Source organism: Taudactylus pleione, unplaced genomic scaffold (assembly GCF_031769625.1).
Source record: "Taudactylus pleione unplaced genomic scaffold, aTauple2 ptg000136l, whole genome shotgun sequence".
In the NCBI taxonomy this organism is placed as follows: domain Eukaryota; kingdom Metazoa; phylum Chordata; class Amphibia; order Anura; family Myobatrachidae; genus Taudactylus; species Taudactylus pleione.
In genome coordinates, this window is record NW_028284538.1 from 1,509,076 (window position 1) to 1,532,599 (window position 23,524).

Genomic DNA, 23,524 nt, shown 5'->3' on the forward strand with positions numbered 1-23,524 from the left:
CCAAGATTGCATCATACATCAAGCCATGCACCAAACCCACAGAGACTATTGCGGAACCACATTGTGTTTCTATGTTGACCTCTGCAGTAACATAATAGCGAGTATCCTCATGTATGCTGGTCACACCAACAGTTTTTCCCTTACGCTTCAAGGGGTTCACCAGTTCAGCTTTCACAAGTGTAACCAGGTTACCAGAATCTAACAGAGCATCTACTCGGTTGCCTTCTACAGTAACTATACACATTTGCTTATCTGTCCCAGCCTGTCGGTCAGCAGTACAACTGGCAGTGCAAAGAAAGACATTCTGTGATTGACGTAAGCAGTATCACATTGCATAGGATCAGAGGTAAGTGAACAATTAGCATAAATATGGTGCAAACCACCACATCGGAAACATTGAATCATACTATTATCAAGTCTATTACGGGGTAGGAACCTTCCTGGCCTGGCTGGCCTATTTCCAGGTTCCAAACCATCAGTCTTAAGTACATTCCACCGCCCAGCACCCTTCTCCCCCCTGGAACAGTCTTACCAGTGATCACGGGAGATCGCCGTTGCGGAATCGGGGCTCGTGGGGCACACTCAACAGTTCCTCAGCTGCCACATACCTCTCCACCAGTTCAACCAATTGGTCTGCTGTTTTAGGGTCTGCATAGCTCACCCACTTGCGCAGAGTTGCAGGTAGAGACCGCAGATATCAATCCATAACGACCCTTTCCATGATCTGTGGTCCTGTTATAGTCTCTGGCTGCAGCTATTTTGTAGTAAGATGGACGAGGTCATGCATTTGCGAGCGTGGAGGATTTTCTGTTTGGAACTCCCAGCGGTGGACTCGTTGGGCGCGAACAAATACTGTGACTCCCAATCGAGTTAAGATTTCCTGTTTCAATTTAACAAGTCAAAGTAGGCTTTCTGTGGTTCTCCAGACAGGAAGGGTGCCAAAAGATTTGCCCACTGCTCTTTAGGCCAATTCTCTCTTTCTGCGGTTCTTTCAAAGGCCGTAAGATACGCTTCCACATCATCATTCTTGGTCATCTTTTGCAGAAAGTGACTGGCCCGTATGGTGTGAGTGTTAGTTGGAAGAGCAGGGGAAGCATCTCCAGACCAGACTACTAGCTTTTGTACCACCTCTCTGAAGGCCTGGCGGGTTTCCTCTATGGTGGGTTTCCTCTATTGTTGTCTCTGGGCAGTCTCCAAGGCCATTAATTGCACATTGGTGGATTCCTGCTGAGCTCTGGTAGCTTCTTGCTGAGCTTTGTTAGTTTCCTGCTGAGCTCTGGTAGCTTCTTGCTGAGCTTTGTTAGTTTCTTGCTGAGCTCTGGTAACTTCTTGCTGAGCTCTGGTAACTTCTTGCTGAGCTTTGTTAGTTTCCTGCTGAGCTGCCGTAGCTTAGAGCAAGGCCTTATGTCAGGGCTCAGACGGGGATCGGCTCTCTCTTACCGTCCCGCCAGCTTCCTCTGACATCCCGGGCAGTCGAGCGGCTGGCGTGGCGGCGGGGGAGAAGCTGATAATTCTCCCCGCATGCAGTGGTCTGCAGGTGGTCCGGTGTTGGGGATCGCGGTTCTTGACATGGGCGCCGCCATGACAGTCGGCCAATGTTACAGTATCTTCGTCCCTGGATAGGTGAGTGGTCAGCTGATGCTATGCACCTATCACAGGGTTCCACTTGGTATATTATGATCCCACAGGTTACTGGAAGTTGCCTGAACAACGGTTGTCTCCTAGTGCCTTAGTTGAGTTCCCGGTCCAGGTTCCTGACATGGGCGCCGCCATGACAGTCGGCCAATGTTACAGTATCTTCGTCCCTGGATAGGTGAGTGGTCAGCTGATGCTATGCACCTATCACAGGGTTCCACTTGGTATATTATGATCCCACAGGTTACTGGAAGTTGCCTGAACAACGGTTGTCTCCTAGTGCCTTAGTTGAGTTCCCGGTCCAGGTTCCTGATCTATCTCGTCAGCAGCAGCAGTGTGTTACCATCTCTACCTGTGTGCCTTCCGTTTTCTGGTGATTCTCTGTGCAGCAGTGTGTTACCATCTCTACCTGTGTGCCCGAACGTCTCTGGTGAATTCTCTGTGCAGCAGTGTGTTTTCAGCTCCACCTGTGTGCCCTAACATCTCTGGTGAATTCTCCGTGCAGCAGTGTTGTTTCCACCTCCGCCTGTGTGCCCAAACGTCTCTGGTGACCCTCCGTGCAACCGTGCGTTACATCTCTACCTGTGTATCTAACATTCCTAGTGATCTCCGTGTCAAGTGTTTAAACTACATCCTAAACCTCATTAATGGTGATACTGTTTAGTGCCTTACTCCAGGCATTTCTCTCTCAGGGCCATGGTTATCTGTGTCTCTATTCCCACGGGCTTGGGTACCTCGTCAAAGGACCGCGACCTGCTCACAGGGTGCAGCTAAGCCCAAATCCCGCTTGGAGGGGTCACTGGCGAACACCATCCTGTGGGTTAGACTCCGCACCTTTGCCCAGGTCTCGCCAACACCCAAGATCTGTGGATGAGGAGAACATATATCCAGGTCCCCTGACTCCGCTTCCTCCCACAACTAAGACCCACAACATCCCATACGTCAGCTACAGACGTGACAGGTTGTTCAGGCCCAATGGAGGCTGCGGGGTCCCAAGAAACTGGGTCCCTTCAAGAGTTGACCTCTCAGATGGACAACCAAGAGGTGGCCCAACAGCAAGTGGCTCAGTACTTACAGGAACTCTTGAGACAGCTGGTTTCTATTCAAACCACGCTGGCTTCTATTCTCCCGGCTCCTCCGGCTGCAGCTCCTGCTCCCCCTCCTCCGGTTCTACTGCAGGGGGCTCCGATCACCAAACTCTGCCTTCAGCTAGCAACATCGGAGAGGTTTGACGGCAACCCCAGACGCTGCCAAGGATTTGTAAATCAGTGCGAGATCCACCTTAACAATGTCCTCCATGTTGTCTTTAGGTGTAGGTTGGAAGTGGAATCTTGCTTCTCTAAGCAGGATTCCACGAAACACAGATTGACATCCAAACAACAAATTGGTGTCTGTCTCTTTAAATTTTAATTGCAAAACTTTTCCTCTTGCTGCAGTTTTCTGTGTGTCTGCCCGCATTCTCCACCACTTGTGATATAGTCGGGGTAGGGGTCCCTCTCCTGGGGTAGATGGACACCTCCTTACACACAATAGCCAGGAAACAGCACACCAGTCCAGGGTTTTCATGCAAGCTGGTCGGAAACAGTTTTATTGTGCAACATAAACAACAAAATAAACAAAACATAAAAATAAGTCCTAGCCCATCTGGGCACTAACTAGACAGGTTATTCCCTCTCTACAAGTGGCAAGGCCTACTACCTTACCACAAACACAGCACTTTCAAATATCACAGTGTCTCTGAACAAACCTCAGTGTCTGTTCTCCCCAGGGTATGTGAGACACTGAACCAAAACCTAACACAGCTTATCTAAGCCACTTCCAGGTGCAACTACTAATCAGCCTGCTCTCAAACTGAAAGGCCCAACATCTGTGGATGGAGCCCTCCCTTCTCTTCTCCCATCCACACCCCTAGGACCCATTATCTGGCTTTTACCAAAAGCCGACACTTCTGGTCTGTTTGGCATAACATACTTTTCCTGGGGTTTTTAAAACACATATGATAGGAATCTGGGACACACATATATGCCATCCCAGACTTCTCCAGTGCTTCTACCACAATACATACATTGGCACAAATATATGTTAAGCCATAAGTCATGTCAAGGTGTCTCTGCTCTGGTGATCCTACACTACATGATATTAGCAACACTTTTGGTCATACATTTATGTATTTTAAATTGAGAGACAACTCACCTGGAGGCACCCCAGGGTCCTCCAATATGGAACTACAAGCAGGGCTGGATTAACAATGGGGCAGATGGAGCTGCAGCTCCAGGCCCCCATTGAAAATAGGCCCACAGGATCCCCTGCAGATGGTGTTGTCAGGAAAAAAATGTTTTCCTGTCACCACCAGCGGCCATCTATAGCCCACCCCATTCATCCCTGGCCAATTCAAAAATATCACTGTGACTTACACTGCCGGATTTCCAAAGCCCCGCCCACTCACTTGCGGATGTTTTAAGCCCAACCATGGCTCCACCCACTCATTTTGCTAAGCCTAGCCCAGTCCCTCTGGCCTTCCGAAGCTCTGCCTATTCAACCCCCCCTTACCGAAGCTCCGCCCTCCCCGCTGGGTGCCCTAAGCCCCGCCCCTCCTACATGAAGCCCTACCGATTGTCCTTGTCTGAATCGACACAGCTTCCAGTTGTAAAGCAGAGCCACTCAGCCACCTGAGGACTGGAGGAGCCTAGTGAAGAGAAAAGGAGTTAGCACAAGTAAAAAAAAATTTATTAGTTTTGACCCCGCAGTTTAATTTCCCTATGAAATTTGGACAATGGGGAGTGTTCCTCCTGCACTAGGTGGTACTAGACAGGGTAAGCGATCCTCATCCAATCAGCAGGCTGCTGCATCCCGGGACCACCAGCCCCCGCCCACTGCCTGGGAGCAGAAGCAGCGCCTCCCCCGCTGCTAAGCCGGACTCCGAGCGATGTCCACACGTGGCCACTCACCATTGGAACAGGTGAGAGCCGGGAGCAGAGTGCAGCAAGGCGACCACAGGGTGTCTGGCTCACACACCCCACACCATGCAAAGGCAGCACAAGAGCCCAGAGGAGAAGGAGAGGCTGGAGAGGGAGCACTTCTGCAAGATCAGCAACACTTTCTCCTGCTACTTTTCTCCTGTATGCATTCCCTCCTCACTGTGAGCAGACAGGGTATAGCATGGTCCTTCTGGCTTCCCTCTGTCAGTGTATCGTGTGGGCAGCAATGGTTCCTCAGCATCCCTGTAGTGGTACTATGGATGTGTATAGGTGACAGCAACCATAACATTTTTCTGATGGTTTCTAAAACATAGGCCCGTAACCAATTAGCCGCGAAAAGTTGGAATCAGCTAAAAAGCATAGCCCATTACGCAAAAACGCGATGCAATGTAATAGGCTAAAAAGATTCAACTATGAATAGGTGGAGAAAAAAAGTGCAAAATCACCATTTTGGGGTGCAAATGTGGGGAAACCACTCAGCACCCTTGGGACAGCTGCCCAAAGTATAACTGTGTCAACCCCCCCCCCCCCCCCCAAGTGAGGAACACCCCAAAAAAGCACTTTGAAAAAGGGGTGAAAAAGTGCAAAGTGGGGGTACAAACATAAAAAGCAGCAAAATAGACTTTTGGGGGTCTGCAAGTATGGGTGAGGTGTTATTTTGATTGCATTTGTTTGCTGAAGATATGTTTTTTAAGTTTCTTATACCTTCACTTTAGCAACTTTTATATATGCTAGCACCCATTTTCAAGTACCCCAAATTTGAAAGGAATACAATACTTATTTTCTCCTTAAAAAACTGCTTTATGCCATTCTTCACCACTCGTGCAAAGACGCTAATTAGTGGCAATTGTGCAAACTTAAGTACCCCAAACTGTCTCATTAGGGCTAATCGGGCACTACTACATTGATCCCCAATGTTTCTGCATCTTTATGGGGGGTTCAGGCTGGTTTCCCAGATTCTGACACCACTTTTCGCCTGTTCTGACATCGCATATCTCCGTTTCCGTGTCTTTTGGAATTGAATAGGGCAAATCGCGGGTACGCGCACGATAAGTTTCCGTGGCTAAAATCCGCGATGTAGGCAAAAAGTCCGGCAGACGAAAAAAGTATCACGGGTGTGAAACTAATTGAATACAGGCCATAGCAGGCAACTCTTAAGCCGGGTACACACTAGATGATATGTCATCCGATCCGGCGGACCAGACAACATATCCACATCAGGCAGTGTGTACCAGCTATGTCGCTGATGATTTGCGTTCCCGCACATCGTCAGCGGCACCACACGTCGGACCTGCATGCCGGTCAGGTCCGACGGGCGATATCGTCAGTGGGGGCCTTGCTGCCGGATGCAGCATTGTCACCGCTCTCGTTCCATTGCTGCCAGCATCGGCAAGTGTGTATGCAACCCACCAGGTCCTGCCGCTCATGATATCGCACTGATCCTTCTTGCCTCCAGTACTGTCCTAGCTGCTAGGAACCTTTGCCCACTCCATACCCCCAGTACTGCATGCCCCTAACCAACTCCTTGCCCCGCCAGTATTGCGCCAGCTGCTTTCTACCCTTGCTCCCCCAGCACTGCCTGTCCCTAGCCCCCTCCTTGCCCCTCCCAGCACTGTCACAACTGCTGTCTGCACCTACCCATGACACTAACCGCCCTTACTCCCCTCTACCCCAACTTCTTCCTGCCTATACTCACAGCTCTACCCCAACTGCTGACTGCCCCCAGCAGTGTCCCAACTGCTGACTGCCCTCACCTGCCATAATATGTGATGGGACCCAGAAACTGTGGAGTAGAACCCCAGTTTTTTAAAGTGAGGGGTCCCTGGGACCCACAATTTTTTTTTTGCTCACCTCGGTCACTGGTACCCAGCATTACTGTTCTGGTCCAGTATTGTGATTGCATCTATTTATTTTTTATTTTTTAAAAGGCTACAGCTAAGAAGGCTGTTTATTAATTTTTTACAGTGGCTAGAGATGAGGGGGGTGAACACTTATAAAAAATATGGCAACAGTGGACAATTTTTATTTTTTAATAACCTAAACTATTGTGCAGACCACACCCACACAGCACTGGCCACGCCCCCTCATCACTCGTCAAACCAACACAGCTCTGGTCACACCCAATGTAGCAGCACACAATAGGTCCATTTGGACCTTAATCTGGCACTGCCCAAAAATGTAACGTGCACCTCCCAGATAGGAAATAACTTAATAAATAACAAAAAAGGAGCATGATAAAAATAATCTATAAATAATGTATAAATGTTTTTTTTGTATATGAAAATGCATAGTGACAGGTGCATGCTAAAATCAATAATATATGAGAAACTCCTTATCTATAATTAATTATATGGTATTAAACGTCAAAGTTTTATTGAAAGAAATGAGAATTGTTATTAACCCCTTCGCTGTGGAAGATGAACACCAATTGACCACCAGACAATAACCAAAATAGAACACATAAATTACATTTTCAACAGATGAGGACGACGTAAAGCTCATTTCTCCCCCCTTCTTGTATCAAATTAAAAAAGTGGCACCTAATTTAATGAGTTAAAGTTGCAATACATTTTGGTACCACAAGATGGCGATGTACATGTATAATGTAAAAATTTCTGGCTTTTTTATTCAGCGTCTGACACGCGATTTGTGGCTTTTTTTTCAGCCCCAAGTTGAATTATTTTTTAGTGAGTAGTGAGCTCATCTTTTAGCAATATGTGTCCTTTTTCAGTCGTATGCCAGATGTTCCACTGCATATGACTAGGGGGCCAGGGTCGCGGCTGAAATGGGCATACAGATGCAAGCAGTAAGCCTGCAGCAGTGACCAAAGTACATTAAGATCGTGGTGTATGAGCATAGTCAGGAAATTCAAATAAAATGAGCATTGAAAAGTCCCAAACGAAGCTCCCTGAGTAAAATTTCCTTTTTGTATCTCTGCTTCACTTAACATATCAGATGCACCAATCCACTGGGGTACTTTATTTACATTATCCGGTCATTAACTGTACTGTGTATCCACTGTGCACTGTGATTTTTAGCATTTTCAGTTTTCACAAGGAACCCACACCTCCAGTCATAGACCAGACATATCACACTCAGGTATAAGAAGGGGAGGGAACCGCAGCTACAGACTTGGGAGTACAACTAACTTGGAATAGGTTACAAGAAGGCAACTTTTTTAGGCACGTTTTGCTACTCAGCTTTTCTCCGACTCTGGGCCGTATTCAATTTGAGGCGAAAAGTCCGTTTTCACGTGTTTTTGGCGGAAACTTTTCGCTGATGATGTCATTTTCGCCTGTTTGGCTTTTACTCCATATTCAATTTAAAAGACTTTCCGCCTAGGCAGAAAGTCAATGCAATGTAATAGGCGGAAACATTTCGCCTATGAATGGGAGGCGGGAAAAAAGTGCAAAATTGGGGTTTTGGGGTGCAACGTTGCGGGAACCCCTGTGCAGTCTTCAGACAGTCCCCCAAAGGTAAACTGTGTCAAAAATGTAAAAAAACCACTTAAGGACACCCCAAAAAATGACTTTGAAAAAGGGGGCGGAAAAAAAATGTGGGGGTACAAACTTAAAAACTAGCGAACTTGACTCTGGGGGGGTCCCCAAGTATGCCCCTGATGTTTTTTTGATTGCAGGTGCTTGCGCCAGGTGGATTTTTCATGATTTTTTCAACTTCACTTTAGCAACTTTTAAATTTGCTGGCCCCCATTTTCAAGTACCCCAAATTTGCTGGGATAAGTTATTTTCAGGAAAAAATACTCCTAAATACTATTCTTCACCACTTGTACAAAAACGCTATTTAGCAGCTATTGAGCCCGTTTAAAACCCCCAAATACCTTCAGCAAGCCAAATCGGGGGGTATCATAGGGAACCCCCATGTCAGAGCATCTTCTGGGGGTGTCAGGCTGATTTCCCCAAAACTGACAGTACTTTCCACCTGTTCAAGTTTTTCCGGGTACCGTTGTCGCGTACTTCCATATTGAATACGGGGTAAAGCCGGCTCGGCCACGATACTTTTCCGCCTACAAAACAGGTGAAGCAGGCGGAAAGTCCGGGCCGCGAAAAAGTATCGCGGCTCGGCTCAAATTGAATACGGCTCTCTGTATCAGGCCCTACATGAGTAAGGAAGTTTCAACATTCTCCAATAAGTGGAAAGACTTTAAATGCTTGTATTTTATTGGTCAGAGATAAGATGCTATATTCTATAGGGTGTGATCAGGGCAGCAGAGTATTAGGAAAGAAGGGGGCCCGTGTGCATTCCCCGTCCGGAATCCCTTCCTCTCTCCCCGGCGGCTGCCAGCGAACTGACAGCAGCAGTAGACTCCGGGCACTAGTCCGTGCTCGGAGTCTACTGTGCGTGAGCAGGTCACCGGGAAAATGGTGCGGCCGCAGTATTTTTTAGAAGATTTTGAATATTTAGCAAATATCTTTAAATTATTTAATACATCCTCACAAATAAAAACTACCCACAATAGCCAAATATTGTAAGAAAATTATTATAATATCCACAAATAAATACTTTGGCCCATGCTTTGACATTAATCCCATACTTCCCAACTCTCCAGGAAAGAGTTCTTAGCCTCCCTACAGAATTAGACAGTCTCCCGCTGCCGCCCACTTACCTGCTGAAGTGGTTGGCCAGGAGGTTAGCTGGTGCGATTTGCATTGAATTATGTCATATTAGACCCGATCCCGCCATTGTAAAGTGCAGCAAATTGCGGCTTTGAGCAATGAGGGGTGAAGCCACAATGACGAGAATGTGGCGGCTACACCTATCAGAGAAGGTGAAGAAGGAGAAGGTGGCTCACCTATCGGAGGTTTGCCACCTCTAGGTCTCTCTTGGAGGGGGCATAAAGAAAATCGGCAAGTATGATTAATCCACCCTTCCGAAACACCAAAAGGCAGAATCTACACGTAGGTTTTCATAATAAAATCTCTATATGTAACCTTGTCTTCTTACTGTTTTGTTCACAATTGTAAAGCATAACAGACAACAGAATATACTGGTCCTATATAAGTAAATGTTCATAATCTATGTATGTATATGTGTATAACTGTATATACATGCATACATATAAGAGCCATGCCAAAAGTCATGAGATAGCAGTGTGTAAAGGTAATGGTAGGTGGCGTAACCGTACTGCGACGTCTTGGAAATGCTTATACCTGCATCAGTTCTAATCTGACTTTTCGTGAGCCAGTTTAAGCACCGGCTAGGCTGCTCATGGCAAGGTGACGTGATCAAAGTTCTAACAGGGCATTATAGTGGATGCCCGACGGAGGGGACATTCCATTTCCAAAGTTTTGCAGACATTAAACATTCCTTGATCTACAGTGTCACATGTGTACCAGGAATACCTCATGGAAGGCATTACCACTCACCGTGGACAGCACAGTGGTCAACCATGGGTGTTTAATGATCATGACCAGTGGTGTCTGGCCCAGGGGCAGAACTATGGGAGACAATGGAGGCACCTGCCACTGGGCTCCAGCACTGAAGGGGCACATCCTACATTGCCAACAACATATTCACCCCACTTAGGGCTGTAACTATGTACCCGAAGTGTACCGTCATGGCCGCCCAATACATGGCACCCCTTGCCGGCACCTGAGAAGCCACCATACACTAGTGGAGAGCTCCATGTCAGACCATCAGCTGCTGCCTTCGTCTATCTATAGCCTGTCTGCATGCGAATTGCTACATTACAGTGTCAGCGGCTGTGAAGGTGGGGCACCAAATTATAACTTGCCTTCGGGCATCTGGGATGAACTTACGCCACTTGTCTGCATTGCTGCATTGCTTGATGACCATTTGCAGCCTTTCATGGACTTCATATACCCCAACAATGATGGAATATTCCATCAGGATAATGTGCTCTGTCATTGGTCCCAAGTTGTCCAGAATTGGTTCATGAAGCATTCTGGAGAGTTCCGACAAATGGTGTGACCACCACTTTCACCCGACGTGAACCCAATCAAGCATTTATGGGACTTGGTGAAGATGTCCATTCACACTAAAAGATCCTGCACCTTAAAATATCAGGGAGCTGTGGGAAGCTTTCCAGACGGCATGGGTCTTTCGTCAACTTGTGAATCGATGCCCTGTCGAGCTGGTCCACTTCGCTGGGTTTGAGGGGGTTCTACATGATACTAGTCATCTATCCCATGACATTTGGCACTTCAGTGTAAATATATCTGCAATGCAAAAAACAATGGGTGCCTCCATGTGCAATATTTTCAAAATAATACAACAATGTGAAAATATATAAAATAAATATAAGCAAATGTGACACTAAATTAGCCCTGTACCAAAAAATAAAACTTTATAGCTTATATTAGTAGGCAAATATAAGACAGCAAATCATCCCATAGTTCTTCAAAGTGGATTTTCAATGCTCAAAAGTAAGAGAAGGAAACATAGCTCATCTCATAAAAAATTGCCATTTAATGTATGGTATGCTAATTCAATATGTACAATAAATTAAAATATAGAAGGCTTATCTGATAAAACATCTGATGTAGGACAACTATATTCACCAGTCCAAATATCAGTCAACCAACGCGTTTCGTCTTGTCACACCAACGTGTGCAGTATGACTTCCTCAGGATAAAACGCATTGGTTGACTGATATTTGGACTGGATACTGGTGTACAAGTGTGAATGTGTAAGTCCTATGATGCCCACTTAGAGTGTCTGTGGCCGCAACCATCAGAAGCAGCATTGGGGCTTGTAACAGCCCCATGCTAGTCTCCCCTCTCTCCCTGCATGACGTGTCACTGTGGCTGCGCTAGTCTGAATGTGAGACGTCACCACTTCCCCCAGATCTGCCACTGTGTGCAGCACGTAGCACATCAGATTCTGTACTGATACTGTACACTCCAGTCACCATTTCTGATGTTGCCTGTGGCTCTGCCCAGCGCCTATTGTCACCAAGTCCTTCCGAAAAAAGGGATCTAGTGACTACTGCTGTCTGGCATATCTCCCCTGTTTTAACTGCATGAAGCTAATGTGAAAGGCAGCAGCTCCTGCCAGATTGGAAGCAGGCGGTTGAGGTCCCAAGGCTGTGTAGGTGATACCTGGGTTTGAGTACCACCCAGCCTTGCTAATTGTACCACCGGTAGTACATGTGTCCCAGGTTGAGAACCGCTGATATCAATTAGTAATATAATGTATACATACTATAAAACCATCAACAAACTAGTAACACAAATATTTATTGCAACTTATTTATATCACGGTGCCCTTGTTTTTCTGTAATGTTCTCATATTCAGCTAATTACAAATTAAATATTTTGCATTCCTGTCTTAATTCCAGTCACAAGGTTTATGGTGAATGTATGCGCAACGTCAGTGCTGTACGCTTGCAGACTAATACAAGTGGCAGACAGGCACAATTAGTGATCGAATATGGGACTTTGTGGGTTAACATTCTTTGTTTATTTGTACTTTGTATAGAAAATTCTATACATTCACCCTGTGGATCAATATTATGTAGACACCTGCTCGGAAATTGGTGAATGGCACTACCTGCCTCCCACACTCAGATCATCCAGTAGCAGCAGTGGGTCCCCGGAATGCTTGTACACACTGCCACATAGATACACACACAGACACACACACACATGCTGTCTTTCCACCAACAGAGAGTGCTCTACCACTGTGCAAATAATATAGATGGAGATGGACAGGGATTGATAGCTCTACGCCCACTTGCACTGTATAAACAAACACACAATCAGGGAGTCAGCAATCTCACAGACTCTGCTCCAGTTTTCTGTCTTCTGAATCCAATTCACTGGTCTAAGTACAAGGTAAGAGAAATAAATATTACATACAGGCAATTTTTGTATTTAACTGAAAAAGTCCTAGCACCCTAACATGTAGCTGTGCTGCGATGAGTCTGTAGTGAGCATTATTTTTGGTAATTTTTATTTACTGAATTTAAGGGCATATGTATCAAAGCTCGATGTGAGATATATATCACCAACCAATCAGCTCCAAACTATCATTTCTTATACACAGCCTGCAAAAGGTAAATTAGAAGCTGATTGGTTGGTGATATATATCTCACATCAAGCTTTGATACATATGCTCCTTAAGCCTAGAAGTAAACTTTGTCCTTATGCTACCAGTGCTCTGTCAGTTGGAAAGCATAATATGGAATATGCTGGCACTATAACTGTTAATATAGCTATGAATTATTTGTAATTTCTCGTTTCACCTATCTGCAGTGTTACCATGCTCAGGTTGATAAGACAGCAGTTCATATAGGCATAGCTCTCAGAACATAAATCAGATATGTGATGTATTATAGGTGCTATATTGTCATAATGCAGAACAATTATTATATATATACTGTATATACATATATATATATATATATATATATGTGTGTGTGTGTGTGTGTGTGTGTGTATACATGCACGTCTCATTGGGATGCAAAGTGAATTTTAAATAAAGGGCAGGATGTAAAATCAAATTATTACAGAGAACCCTGTACCAGAATAATAATATTTGTACTGTTATCTTGAATGGACATGGTCAGCCCAACTAGCAGGACCTACATGATTGCACTACACCAGCGGCCGGAGAACATACTCATATACTGTATATGTGGGAATAGGCAGATGTTATGGCTAGTCAGGTAATGAAAATAAGCACAACATAACTTCAGGCACGTTCTCATGGTGCCCTTACCCTGCATGAAAAACCACGCAGTACCATGACCGAGCTGTTTGCCTACATCTCCAGTTATTATTATATATGTGTTACTGAATGATTTTATTCCTAATTGCTACACAGATTGTAAACTTCCATAGGGAAATGAAATAAATTGGATGATCCAGTCTTGCTTCTTTCACATGCCAATTGCCAAAGCTTTTATTAGGATAGGGATCTGACAGCGAAGGGCCATCAGGAAGGTAAAGGCAGGAATTGGTGGTCAGGGCAAAGGAAATGAGCACTTTTTTAAAATGTTTTGTTACTTTAAAACTAGGTCGGTGTAATACTTAACTTGTTGGCTGCACACTCAATCCATGTCAGCGTTTTCCTGTAATGGTGCTGTATAGATATGATATCATTTCTTACAACAGAGAAAATAGTCTCAGCCTTGATTCACATCCAGAATGGTAAAGTTGCAGAATCCTTACCAGTGAATATATTATATCACATTTGCTATGTCAGGATATCATTGGAACCTGTCTATAAAGTACACATGACTTATACTAAGATACTCACCTGATTATCAATAATTATAATCTATCACTCTTTCAGGAGAACAACTGCCACCAATATGGTATATCTATCTGTCTAATTTGCTGCTCGCACATTAATTCTTGTATTTTCCTGTTTATCACTTACTTAATTGATTATCAGTCATCATAGGAGAACTACTGTCATTAATGTGATATATCTGTTTGTGTAATTCTCTGCTCGCGTACGGTATTATAATGATACTCTTTTGTATCCCCACATTGATAATGTCCCATATGTGAAATTTATCTAAAGGGACAGCCCGTTTTGAACTACCCTGAAATTCAGGGAGTTAATTAGGTAGCCACCAACGTCTACAGTGGAGGGTGGGTATGTATTTATTATTTATCCTTTAATCCCTTTACTGTATATTATTTTCGCCAATAATCTGACCATAGTGTCATAACTAGTGTGTCTGACCCATAATCATTGGGACCTAGAGATTGGAGATACATTGTTGGCCCTATCTCTTTTCAGCCACCTACTACTGGACCTACCTTGGTCCAGATTATATGTTTTGTCTGTTTTGTTCGTTCAGTGGTCTATGTAAAGATGTTTGTCCTCAATATTATTATACTATTTTATTAGCATATGATTAAAAGTTACATTTTATATCTGTAGTAGGTTGAGTGCCCCACAAAAAGAGTACCTTTCCTTCTTTCTCCCCTCTCATATATATTTTACTCTCATGGGTGCACCTCCATAATGAGATCTTACTGGATTTGATCCATATATAGAACTTACCTTGGAACATACCTACCACACCTGATTTTGTTAGCAGTCCAACAAGTGCTTAGGATATCCCTCTCCCCTTGTCCTTGTACATATTAACAGAGAAAATAGTCTCAGCCTTGATTCACATCCAGAATGATAAAGTTGCAGAATCCTTACTTGTTGCAATCGCTTCATACCTTTTAACATACTGTAGTAGACATGTTTATATGTGTGTGTGTACTTTATCTCTCTCTGAGGTTTGATACATCTCCCTCATAGATTGTAAGCTCCACGGGCAGGGAGATTGTGCTGTATTACAGCAGGACATCCTTCATATCAATCTTCTTCTGGAACATTATACTGTAGTACAGAAAGGGCAGGAAATGTGGGGGAGTAGCTTCTGCCGTCAGTGGCAAACTGAAACTGCTATTGCCCCTGGGTGATGTTTAAGTCTTAGGTCTCCTCTCTGCATTCTTTCCAGACTGTGCCCAAAACACTCACTATTTTGCTGCCATTGGCATAAAATCTTAATTTCTGTACCCTGCCAGGCACCCGGCTCCAATGGAAATAGCCAGCCGGTGTTCTTCTGGTACCAGCGGCTATTTACATGCAAGAAGAAAGTGCTCAAAGAAATGGCAATCAAGGGATATGGGATTTCTAGTCTATATAAGGGCAGGACATGATGGTTGCAATTACATTCTACTTATATTTAACTGTCAATATACTGTAGTTATAACTTCATTCGTTGCTGTTCTTTCTTTTTCTTCATTTTGCACTGAATTTGCAAAAGTGTCACATTTAGGACAGGTGGAGAAGTGGCCATAGCAACCAATCAGCTTTGTGTATATAGGGGTCCGAGCGGCAAAGTAATGGACGGCGCCCCCTCCCCCCCATATTTTCTAAATAATTACTCTGTACTAATAACGTCTCTACAGACAACCCTCCTTCAGTATCCCCAGCCAACCCCCTTGTTTTATCAGCCAGCACCCCCTTCTGTTTCTTCAGGCAGCCCCCTTTTTGTCTCCCCAGCATCCCCATCCTGTCTCCCCAGCCCCACCATCCCTCTCCTGTCTCCCCAGCCCCACCATCCCCAGCCATCCTTCTCCCCAGCCATCACCCTCCTGTCGCCCCAGTCATCACCCTCCTGTCTCCCCAGCCCCACCATCCTACTTCTGTCTCCCCAGCCATCACCCTCCTGTCGCCCCAGTCATCACCCTCCTGTCTCCCCAGCCCCACCACCCTACTTCTGTCTCCCCAGCCATCACCCTCCTGTCGCCCCAGTCATCACCCTCCTGTCTCCCCAGCCCCACCATCCTACTTCTATCTCCCCAGTCACCCCCCTCCAGTCTCCCGAGCCATTAGCCTGCCTGTAATGCGGTGCTCCAGTCCCTGTCCCCCCAGTCCCTGACCCCCACCATACAGCCACCGACTCCCCTGCAGCCCATAAATACTTACCAACTTCAGCCTGCGGCTCCTCAGTGCAGCAACAGCGATGAGGCGCACAAGACGGCATGACGTCACGCGAACCTTGTTAAAAAAAAAAAAAAGCTTTATTTATTCTATGTATCTACCAGGCAGCCACCGGTATGCGATGGCAGCTGCCCGAACCTTGACATCTAGGATGTTCCTAGATGTCAAGGTCCGAGCAGCCATCATCGATTGTCGGCGGCTGCCTGGTACATAGAATAAATAAAGCTTTTTTTTTTTTTTTTTTTTGAACAAGGCGCGCGTGACGTCATGTGCACCTCATCGCTGCTATCCCAGGGGTGTACATGGGACTGCAGTCCTAGTGGCCTTGTCTTGATTCTACCCCTGGCCGCGGGAGGCACCCCTGGGATGGCGCACCCCCTTGGCCGGCGCCCATGGCGAGTGCCATCCTGGTTAATGGGCAGATACACCCCTGCCTATAGGCTATATTTGCGAAGCTGCTGTTTCCTGGCAGGTTGCAGCTGAAAATTTAAAACGGCACCCGCAATCAGTGTAAAGCCACAGCAAGTTTTATACTGACTGTGGATGCCGTTTAAAATTTTCAGCTACAACCCGCTAGGAGCAGTGGCCTACAAATGCTGCTGCTTCATAACTTAAGCCCTATATTATTTTATATGCAGCCAGTATGGCCCTGCTAAATGTTTTATCTGTATAAATATATTGGTGTTGTTAAGCTGAATTTGTGCATCTGGTTTATCTTGTGTCCCAAGATGTGCTAGCCCTCATTGACTGAAGTCCAAGCTGGAGTTTGTAGAACCATAATCACCAGCATTCCAAGAGATGTCTGTGGAATATAAAGTTTAACAATTACTGAAATAGAGAAAACAAATACACACCCACAAAGGGTCAAATAAACCGTTATTTAAAAGTAAGACTCCCTGAAATCCTGTTTTACCACTTTATTAAATGTAATATTCTTCCATGACTTAGGACCTCATTCAGAGCCGGTCGCACAGAGCGTGCGGTCGGTCTGAATGAGGGGAGGACGTCTTGAATTTTCAAGACATCCTCCTTTGCGGTGGTAAGGCTGTGGGTTAACACCCACAGCCTTACGACCGCCTAAGGTGATGGTTGCGATGGTCAAGACCATCGCGACCATCGGGGCTTACGACGAGACCCTAGAGTAGGGTCTCCCTTGTGGTAAGCCCCGGAGAGCTTTCGGGTCTGTCTGAGCCGGAAGCTCTCCACTGACATCACTAGTGATGTCAGTGGGGCCGCCCCCAAATGGTAGGCGTTCCCATGGGAACGCCCCTGTTTGGGCTGCCACCCCCCCCCGGCCCGCCTTCCAAACGGGGCGAGCTGTCAATCAACATCGACAGCTTGCCCCCTTTGGATCGAGACCCGCTACGACCTTCATGCGCATGCTCTGTGGGGGGCCATCAACCCGGTCCGAGCGCATCGCGCTAACAACCGGGTCTGAATGACCCCCTTAGTCCAGAGAGAATAAAATAAAATAATATGTAAACCTAAAACACAATTATATCTTCTCCCTTTACAACCTTTTGCTCTGTAGCACCGGGCCGCTAGCATAGGAGGACTCTGGAGAAGTAAGCATAACTATATATGGGTGCATTGTGTGCGGTGTGGTCCCCCCTGGTCCCAGAGACCCGTGTGCACTGCACACCCTGCACCATACTTGCCTACTCTCCCGAGATTGACGGGAGCATCCTGAAAATCGTGTGCCGCTCCGTGCCCCCCGCAAGAGTAGATAAGTCTTCCGGAATGCCCGCCGTACCCTGCACCCACTTAGCGAGCAAAGGATCCTCCTTTGCAGGCACAAGGGAGGAGCTCAGGGGCTTATTATCGCTGAGGGGGCCCATGTATAGCAGGCCGCTTTCTCTGAACTGCAGACCGCGCAGCACCACATATACCTTGTGCCGGCAAGCGAGTCCCACCTCTCCAGTGATATTTGGGAAGATGGCACATGCAAACAAGCAAGAAAAGGCTCTGGCATTGGTGCCGGAGTCTTTGCTTTCCCTAAGCAGAGCTACAGTATCTTCCCAAATATGTCACTGAGAAGAAGGCAAGTAAAACTCTGCACCACCCACCCGGTACAAATTGTAAATATGCCTATGGAAGAGATGTATAATTGTTTACAATCATCTTGAAATCATCTCCCCTTGTCATAAACTACTTATCGGCATTTGTGTCCCCTAGCATGTATGATCCTCTTCTTTTGCGATATACAGCTGTCCTGGTGATGCAGATACTTCCAGGTCTCTGACCCGTTGGTTGAAATGTGCATGCATGGCCATCAGCTGCAAAGTAACACCACCAAATGCAAAACCGGATTTAGGGGTCAGAATGCCCCAATCGGAGGACATTATTGGGCCCGTACCCTCTTTCACAACTGCTCACAGCCTCCACATTCGCAGGCAGTTAAGCATTAGCTGCAGAGCCACCTAGAAGCAGCGACAGTCGCCTCTGCATAGACATCATGATAGTGTCACTGCCCATTCAGGCTCCACCAACTTTACGACGTCCAGGGCCGGCTGGTCCCGAAACTAAAGCCTCTCAGCAATTGGGCAGGTAGCCCCAACCTCTCCCGTACCTCCTTCAAGCCCCTAGCAGCTAACGTCCTTGGAAAGGTGTCTAGTGGGACATTTGCCACTGATCTAAAGATGCCGTTAGCAATCAGGCCCAAGCTGTTTCACGTGGTCACCTGGCCACCCCATGAGATCTTTGTAGACTGCTGTGCCGTGGGACTGCAGCAGATATCTACTGTAAATGTTGGGATGTATGCCAAAATCTGTCCCACTGTCTGTAAATCAACCCGTGCAGACGTGTTTCTTCTTCTACTACTGCAATAAAAAGAGTAATGCAGTAAATGAGCAAAAGCAGTCATATGATGTTAAGCAAAAAAAAAAAAAAGAACCCAAAGAAAATGTTTTAAGGACTCAGGACTTCATTCAGAGTCGGTCGTTGCGGCCGTACGGTCGTATAGGAAAAGGGGCCGGATATGCAAATGATGCACACGCATGTTGCATCCCTAAGGTCGGATCGTTAGCTGGCCAACTAAGGGGAGGATGCGGTGGGTTCGCTAAAAAAATGCCCCCATCTCGTACGCATTACACGTCATCTCCGGCTATATAAGGATTAATTGCGAGCATCGTAAACCATCGGAACTGGTCGTAGAGCTTAAGGTTGACCATAACCTCTCTTAAGCTCTACGATCATGTCAGTGTAAAACCTCCCCTGTCACGTGTGCCATGACACTACTTTGTTAATTATGCACTCCCTTAAAACGCCGTTCGCATACTTAGGCACGCCTGCGTTCGGATCTCCACACCCCTGTTTACAAGCACCTTCCCCTGTTACCACCCACAAACGCCGCAATCTGTCACTCAAACTACCGACCTGGCTGTGTTCAAGGAGAGAGAAATTTCTGATCGTAGCCGCTAGTTTGCGCACGCGCATTGCAAACTGTACGCATGTGCAGTTTAGCGAACATCGGCTGCCTACGACCGTGCGGCTGCTTCGACCGACTCTGAATGAAGTCCTCATTGTTCAGTTGTGGATGGCCTGGAAAATAAGAATACCATTCATTTGCCATTTTATTTTTAAAACACTGATTACAGGATATTACCTTATAATTAAAAGAATAAAAGCTCTATCTATCTAGGTACAAAAACCTTTTTATTAACATTTGTGATTACTGCAAAATATTTACTCATGTTTATTAAGGGTTCAGAGGAAGCTGGTCGGATAATAATAGTATAATTAAATCAGCTGTTACTTTGAAGGGAGATTGTGACATGAGTCACCCAGGTGACATCCAGGATTGTGTTCTCTCATGCTGCTGGGGCAATGTTAATCTGTTACCTTGTACTCTGATACACTGTATCACATGGGAACATGGGCTGCCTGATGATAAAAGAAGAATACAATTAATGCAAACAGATTAGAATGTCAACAATCAAATTAGAAAAACTATTCACATGGCGATAATAAAAATAATGACTACTTTATTGGAAGATTACCTGTTATTATGCTAGCAAATATACATACAAACCTGGAGGGGGAGATGAATCAAGCCTCTGAGAAAGAAAAAAAAAGTGGAAAAGTTGCCCAAAGCAACCAATCAGCTTCTAACTGTCATTTATCTAGCAGTTTTTGAAACGACAGTTAGAAGCTGATTGGTTGCTTTGGGCAACTCTCTCCAAGGTTTGATACTTCCCACCCTGAATCAGATCAGACAGACTGTAACCTGTCATAAGGTCAACCATTCATCATCAGGACAAACCCCTACATTAGTTATAAACACTATGTAGACAAAAGTGATTGGACAACCCCGCGCAAGCAAAATGAAAACCATGCACATGAGTTCCAAATGGCAGTTTTGACAAGAACACTTGGTAAGGAGGCCCATGTACTTGTAGTTCTACAGAAACAACACGTGTTTTTATCAGGACGACAATGCCACCTGTCATGTTTCCAGGGTGACGTTGGACTGGTATACAGAAAATTTGGTAACCCGGATGGACTGGCGTGCTCAGAGTCCAGATCTTAACCCCATTGAGAATCTCTAGGATGAATTGGAGTGATGGGTGCATTCTAGGCAGATTCAATCTTCTTCAGTGTCACAGTTGGTCAGTGTACATAAGACTGAATGGCAAAACATACCGCCTGCTGCTGTCCAGGAACTTGTGGACAGTTTACCAAGAAGGGTGTCTGCAGTAATAACTGCACGTAGTGGACCTACATAGTACTGACGTCAATAAAATCTTGTTGATCTATTTGCTGTCAGTGTCCAATCACTTTTGTCTACATAGTGTAGAATAGACTTGGGGGTGCAGATTTTGGAGTTTGATTATTAAAAATAGTCGGTGGCGGTAACAGGTGATTGTTGCCAATACTGGTCGACTCTCCCGCAATGTTCCCCCCCCCGCATTCCCCTGCACCACCCCACCACTTACCTGGCAAAAGTGGTGGGGGGGGTGCCAGAGAGGTCCCATGACTCGATTTGCGCTGAATCGCTTCATTGTAGCCTCACACCCTGCTTTACAATGCCGGAAATCTCTGCATTGTATAGCTGGGAGCGGGGCTGCGATGATGTAATCACGCCTCCATGCCGCCCACCTTTGCTGCCGCCATGCCTCCTGCAGCGTCTGCCTCTCAGACTAGGCAGCCAGAAAGTCGGCAAGCTTGTTTTTACGAAAGAATATTATTTGTGAATGCATTCAACAAATGCAAAATAAAACACTATGAGCCGTATTTAATTAACCGCGAAAAGTCCCATCCTTTTCGCATGCCGGACTCTCCACCTACATCGCGTGTTTTAGGAGAAAACACTTTCCGTGCACACGGCCGCTTTTTGCCCTATTCGCATCCCAGTGAAACTTAAACTGGCAAAACTGTGAAAAGTGCTGTCAGATTTGGGGAAATCAGCCTGACACCCCCCAAAAGATGCACTGACATGGGGGATCAGTATGGTTACCCAAGAATAGCCCTGCTGAAGGTATTTGGGGTGCTGAAATGCTCTCAATAGCTGCTATTTAGCGTCTTTGCACAAGTGGTGAAGAATAGCATTTAGCAGGTTTTTATTTGCAAAAATAAGTAGTCCCAGCAAATTTGGGGTACATGAAAATGGGTGCAAGCATGGTTAACAGTCGCTAAAGTGAGGTTTTAAAAACACCTTCAGCAAGCACCTGGAATCAAAAAAACAGCTTGGACATACTTGGGAGACCTCCTGGAGTCTGTTTCGCTAGTTTTTAAGTTTGTCCCATAACCAACCCCTGCAGAACATGTAATTAGTAGCAGTTGACTTGTTTTTAGGTGGTCTGATAGTCAGTCTAAAGGTGCATACACACGTAACGATTTTTTGAACGATCTAACTATAACGACGTCGTTATTGTGCAATCGTTGAAAAAATCGTTCATTTTCTGAGTTATAACGATGAATGATTATCGTTCATTCGCGTTCCCGTTTGTAGTTTGTAGTTCATTCTGACTGACCAACTGAATGATTTTCATTAAGGGAAGTTACAAAAGTCATTTGTAGTTCAAAAAATCGTTCATTACACTTTAAAAAAATCTGACAGAAAATCGTTCACAAAATCGTTCAGAAAATGGTTGGTAACAAAATCGTTGTGTGTGTATGCAGCTTTAAAGATTATCTCCACATTTCTTGATTTTGTTTACATTTGGAAATTAGACCCTACAGCAAATCATTCATTACATGCATCCTCCAGTGGAATGTATATAACCTATACAGGCATGGGGTTGGGTACGGGATGCCGGTGCTCAGGATCCCGTCGTTCAGAATCCCAAGGCCGGCATCCCGACAGGGCTAGGATGTCTTGTCGGTCAGATTCCTAACTCTCCCCCTCTCCTTTAGGTTGGCCATACATCAGACACCGTTTTTTCCAATCCGGTGATGCGATGTGAAGTGCCGGCGTTTCCTTTCCCACCATTAATGTTGTGCAATCCGTCACCAGATCGCAGACATTTTCCATGTTAAATGTCGGCGATTTGACGATCGCGATTATTTTTTGTCGCGATCGGCAAATCGGGAAAATCCAACATGTTAAATTTCTGCGATCCCGGGCTGCCGCATAGCGGGATCGCAGCAATCCATCGCTGATGGATGGGCCCCATTACTCCGAACCCTCCCTTCATGGTGCTTAAGCCTAACCACTCCCTAGTGCCTAACCTAACCTCCCCCTCCCCGCACCTTAAACCTAACCCTTCCCCTAGTGCCTAACCGTTCCCCTGACCCCAGTACTTACTGTCGGGATGCCAGCGCTGGCATTCTAAGCGATGGCATCCCGGCTGTCGGGATTGTGACCGGATCCCGTTCTGCAGTACTGTAATCAATAACCTTACAATATTCCTTTCATTAAGTGTGTTGCATGTACAAAGTGTCTCCTTTATGTACTACTGCTTGAACATAAGTAATCTCTCTATACAAAGCAAAATAGGGGTTTTCCATGCACATGTACAGTTTAAGTAGGCGCATTTCCGACCCACATTCAGGGGCCCAGTTACAGATGAACTCAGAAGGTACTTAGGGAAAATACTCAATGCTGAAATGAGTTCAGCTGAAATACAATAACATGTTCGGCAGATGCACAAGTGAGAGTCGCCCCTGGACAGTATAAATACAAACCAAATACATATTTAATTGAATACAAACAACTGTTGTTTTTCCATTTAAAAAGTGAATGGGAATCTTCCTGCAGTAAGCCAAATGTAAATGAAGGAAATGTGACCTTATGGCAGCGGGTTCATATAATGTAGCTGCTAATGATGTAAGTACAATCAGATGGAGAAGTCAATTAGCCAATCAGATGTGGTTACATGGAGCTGCTGATAGTCATCATTATCATTATGTATCAGTACAGGCCCCCATACATCAGCAATTGATTGCAGCAATTGTGCAATTTGCAATCGATTGTGTATAAAAATCTTTCCCTTTTTCAATCGATTGCAGAATTGCCACAATCGATTGAAAAA

The 23,524-nt window shown here is 45.5% G+C and overlaps 1 protein-coding gene across 2 annotated transcripts in view; it reads left to right on the top strand.

Moving 5' to 3' along the window:
• Positions 1–23,524, top strand: part of LOC148522892 (neuropeptide Y receptor type 4-2-like) — a 44,181-nt gene that overhangs the window by 16,158 nt on the left and 4,499 nt on the right. The window contains exon 1 of one of the 2 annotated variants that reach the window (XM_088473553.1): positions 12,344–12,427. The exons of the other annotated variant lie outside the window; for it this stretch is intronic. The gene's annotated coding sequence lies outside the window, so the exon portion shown is untranslated. Of the gene's footprint in view, positions 1–12,343; positions 12,428–23,524 lie in introns of those variants that run through there. 2 annotated transcript variants of the gene reach the window in all.